This window comes from Gossypium hirsutum, chromosome A11, assembly GCF_007990345.1.
Source record: "Gossypium hirsutum isolate 1008001.06 chromosome A11, Gossypium_hirsutum_v2.1, whole genome shotgun sequence".
In the NCBI taxonomy this organism is placed as follows: Eukaryota; Viridiplantae; Streptophyta; class Magnoliopsida; order Malvales; family Malvaceae; genus Gossypium; species Gossypium hirsutum.
In genome coordinates, this window is record NC_053434.1 from 98,547,732 (window position 1) to 98,553,024 (window position 5,293).

Sequence of the window (5,293 nt, forward strand, 5' to 3'; positions counted from 1 at the left end):
GTCGGTTTAAGGGACAGACTCCGGATCACAAAAACTATAGATGATGGATGAGCATTAGAGTTAATTGAACAGAATCAATTATATTGTTGAGGATTTTGTTATGTTATTAGCAGCAGTATAATCAATTTATTCTTCTGTATCAGAAGTAATCAAGCTATTTTTTCATTTTATTACGAGAAATTAGAGTATAATGTTCAAGATTATTGTGTTTGTTTGTGAAATTCTTTCATCTGAAAACAATATTTTAATTTTTCAAATAATTTTTACAATAATATTAAACACTTAAAATTATAAATTACACTTTTTTTAATGTCATTATTACTATTTTGAGATTAACAAATATTCAACTTAAAATATAATAAAAATATGGATTAATATAACGTTTCGTCCCTAAATTTAGGGTTTAGGTAAGCTTTAATATCTATACATTTTTTGTCCACTTAACATCTAAACTTATTTGATTTCTCTCAATTTTGATATTAAATGAATTGATCCGAATTTTAAAAATTGAAACAATTTAATCCTCTCACTTTCAAAAATAATCAAAATATCGTCTTCTCTTAATGTGACTTTGTTTATTGACCGATTGAGCACCTCCATTGTCAGATTTTCTCCCTGCCCATTTCCGTCTTCTGAAGCTAAAGCCAACTCCATACATTAGCTATTCTGTTTTTGGACTTTCACCCATTTAATTTGTTTGTTCACTTTCGAATATTATAAAGAGTAAATTACTTCTTCTTTTTTTAAAGTAGGATCAATTTGCTGATTTTGGAATAGTGAAAGGACTTTCGGGAGATTTATACCAAAGCAAAAACAACTTAGAGCAAAACTAGTGAAGCAAATTAAATTTTACTAATGGAAACTATGAGTACACACCCAAAAAACAAAAGCTCTAACAATCCAACAGCTAAAAAAATATTCTTATTTTCCTTCTCTGTTTTTTTTTCGAGGCTGCCTAAAGAAAAACGACTTTATTAGGTAATCCCTACAAGGTAAAACATATATCACTAAACTATTACTTCAAATAAAACACAATAATATGCTAAGGGAATAAGCTATAAGCTTCTGCCTAGCTGCTACAATTAATAATCATGTTTTAAGAGATGTATAGCTAGAAGGCCGTCCGCTCAATACTACGGCGGCGGACAGTCGCAAACGCAGGATCCGGAAACGCAAAGGAACGGACACCGGCCTCGATAACTACAGGCATCTACACAGTCCTTATGTTTACTGCATGGATGTCCCTTGGTACCGTCGGCCAATGCTTCGGCTTCTGTCATGGCTGCAACTAGCAAAGGAATCCATTACAACGTATACGCAATGAAAAATGAAAATTCATAGAACCTTTTAGTTAGTAGAAAATGTAATAAATAGTAGAGTAAAGAGAGAAAGAGATCATATATATATATACACATACACATACCGAAAACAATAATGAGAAGAGCTATGAAGCAGGCCAACCGGAGTTTAGGTTTCTCCATTTCTTTGTTGTGGGCGGCTACAACTAGTTACAAGGACCTATCTATTTATAACAAGGAAAAGTAAAGCATGGATTTTCATGCATGTAAGGAAGAGAAATTCGATTGGAAAAGGAAAATAACTATTATATGTATACTCCTCGATATTCTGTTTGATACACGTGAATTATAGCAGGACTTTGACCTTTGTCTTTTATGTTGGCTCTTCCATGGCTTGTTTACTTGGGGGTATAGCCAAAGGCAACACATAAATTATGGAGCTTCAAGTTCCGAAGTTTTCGGAAAACTCAGCCGTTTTTTTGAACTTTTATTAGATTTTGTTAACTGCTGAGTTTAAAATCTACAATTTACATGAAAAAATTATATCCCTAGTGGGTTAATGCTCGACACGTGTATATGTTTTTTAGGTTTCATTTGTCTTGTTTTTAAACCATTACAAATGGACTGATATTGTTAAGGCTCATAAATCGAGCCGTGTGAAACATACAAAATGTAAGAATCCGTGTGATGATAGGATGATTAAAGACGTTTAATTTTTTAAATGTTATTTAGATTTAAGTTGTGTTAATAGTGTTGTTTGTTCGGATTTTATTTTTTTATTATAATTTACAAAAAAAAATAAGAGAATTTTTTATATAATTTTTTCTCTTAATATTTTAATTATTTTGTAATACATTAGCAACAATTTAGGCCTACTAACCATCAATAAATATTTGGTATTAAACAATAGAAAGAAAAAGTACAAAGATTATCAAACTCCTAGGTATTGTTTCTCGCTCTAATATATATTATATATTTGTTTTTGTTTTATTCTTAATTTGCTATATTATATTTAATCATCTCATTAATTAAAACTATTAAGCTTATATTTCTATATGTGGAATAATGTATTTGGCTCTTCTAATTTCTTTTGTCTGATGTTATTTTTATATTATTCATGAATTTTTAATTTACATATGTTATCATATATGCCGACAATGATAGTAGAACGATTTCAAAGCAAAAAGAAATAAAAAATAAGAACATACACAGATTTTACGTGTAAACCCTTTTAAGAAAAAACCACAGGTAAAGAAGAAGAAATTCACTAATGTTGATAAACAAATGATATAAGAAGAATTTCAACTATATCTATTTAATGATTGAAAAACCCTATTCTAATCAAAGTCAAATAGTAGAAGTATAGTTCTATTAGTAGTAACCTTTGGCCTCTCACACTCACAGATCCCATTATTTTGCCACTGTATTTATTTTTCCCACAAGTGCGAGATTTAGATCATACAATCTCTAACAGCATATATAATTATTATGATTGTTATTGTGAATTATAAATTTACTAACTAAAAATCTATTTACTTAAATGCATGTTATTAATTTTATTAATTGATTCATTTTATTAAGGTTCTACCTATTATGTGATTTCTTATATCTTAATTATCATTGTTTTATACTAAATTGCATAATGTCAAAATTTGCAAAATGAAATGATTTAAAAAAAAATGGTGGTTGTGTTGCATAGTTTATTTTAGTGGTCCAATCTAAAAAATACGTTCATTTGTATCCGTGACATATCTTTTTATTTATTTAAATATTATAAATTTATATAATAATTTACACATTAATAATTCATTTTATATAAATATGTACACACTCATTTATTCATATTCTATTTTAATTTTTTATGGCATATTATTTATATATTTTTTCCTCATGTTGTTTTTAGATTATGTTCCAATTCATCTTTTATTTTGTATACTTTATCATATGATTCAATTTTGACTCCAGACTCATTTTCTTAATTTTTTTTAAAAATGTTTTATTAAGAATTTAAATTTTCCACTTATATTATAAGTTACTCCAATCTAACTAATACAAATATTATGTTAAAAGCCATTAACTATTACAATATTGTAATTCTATTCAATTATCTATATACAATCCATAATTTTTTTCCATAAAAAAAGGAATAACATAATTTAAAATTTTTATTTTTTTTAAAAATATATAATAAGCTTTTTAATTTTTTTATTAGGTATGTATTATGTTTTCTATAGTTTATTATCATGATTTAATTTTGAGAAAAAATTATGTGTTTGAACTTATTATATGTTTGACATAATTTTTCATAAATTTAAAAAAAATATACCTATATGATATTTTTATTATTAAAATATTTTAAATTTATATAAACTTTTATACATGAATAATTAGTATAATGTTATTTTCATTTTATCTTCTATTCTGTCTCAACCTCATTTCATCTCATATTTGCATAGCGATGAAAATCAATGAAATTTTACTTAATATAGCGATGAATCCAGGATTTATAATTAATTCCAGAATATTGCCTTAGTTTAAAAAACACAAAAACTCAAGAAGCAATTTTCTAATTTTCCTTAGACATATACCTCGATTTATGACACAATCTAAAAAACCAGACATAACTTTATATAATTACAAATATGTACAACCAAACAATATACAATCACACAGCAAACATCACCACCACATAGGCATACATGCAAACCCAAAACACATGGCCATAATATACTTATATCAATACTCGTGTTAAGCTTATAACATTAATGGGTTTCTATTCAAATTAGCTCAAAACTAACCATGTGTCTGCCTACAAAACAAGCCACCATGCATGCTACCATAAATACCAACTTACGAACCAAAGGATTATATATATGCATGAAAAGTCCATGTATGACCATGAATTCTTATGAAACAAAAGCAAGGTTCCAACCTATCTTAAATCAACATTACACGTTTCCTTGTGTCATGCTAAAAGGAAGGAAATCAAAAGGTTTTATATGGAAGACATGCATGTATTTATGCTTTCATATCACAAAAGGCTAAGTCCATAGGATTGAAAAAAAAAAAGGGTTAAGGAAATCTTAGTCAACAAGGATCGTTTCAAACAACCATAAATGATCATACATAAATTAAGCATAAAGAGCAGTCATAAAAAGGAAGAGTTATTCATCATGGAAAATGATCAAATATATGACTTTGAAAGTGCAAATTTCAACTCATTGATTCATATCATGGTACACCAAACAAGATTTTGCTACACATACAAAAGGTAAATGAATGCAAGTTACAACAAGGTATATACCAGAAAAAGCTTTCCTCTCCTCTTTTCGTTCTTATGGTTCCGGGCTATGGCTTCTTCCTTAGCTTTCTTTTTTTTTTTTTTGGGGGGGGGGCAGTAGCTTTGCTTCAGCTCATCCTTGTTTTCGCCCTCTCATTTATTCTCATAATCTCACCTCTTCTCATTTTAAAAGCCAGTTTTTTCTTCTCGTCCTTGACTTGCCGTGTAGCTCTTCATGGGCACTTGAGCTTTTTTTCTCTTTACTTTGCCGTGCAAGCTTCCTAAATCTCACCCCAAAATTTGGGTTTTCAACATCCCACTAAATGGGGATGGGATGCCATGCAAAATGAAAAGGTAATGGTGATGGTATCATGGTGGGGGCCACGCACCATCCATCGCATTCTTTGTTTTTTTTTTTTCTTCTAAATTTTATATATTATGTGTTTGAGATGGATAATAAGAAACTGCGATTTCATATTATTTTTATCATTTTTTTATTAAAAAAGTAATAAATTAAATTTTATTCTTAAAAATTTAAATTTAATTAAAAAATTAAAAATTAAGAAAAATATTTTGATTTATTATTCTTTTATTGAAAAAAATAAAAATAATGTGAAATCATAATTTCGTAAAATTTTTTCTCTATGTATACAATACAAATCTCAATTTAAAGTAAATATATATACACACAAGATATCTAATTTATAAAGGCTCC

General features: G+C 27.8%; 1 long non-coding RNA gene across 1 annotated transcript; it reads right to left on the reverse strand.

Annotated features, from left to right (window-relative positions):
• Positions 1–833: 833 nt before the first annotated feature.
• On the reverse strand, positions 834–4,856 carry LOC121209929 (uncharacterized). Its single transcript, XR_005905136.1, has 2 exons — positions 4,603–4,856; positions 834–1,282 (listed from the first exon to the last, which is right to left on the reverse strand). It is a non-coding gene; the product is annotated as an uncharacterized lncRNA (long non-coding RNA).
• Between the last annotated feature and the right edge of the window lie 437 nt (positions 4,857–5,293).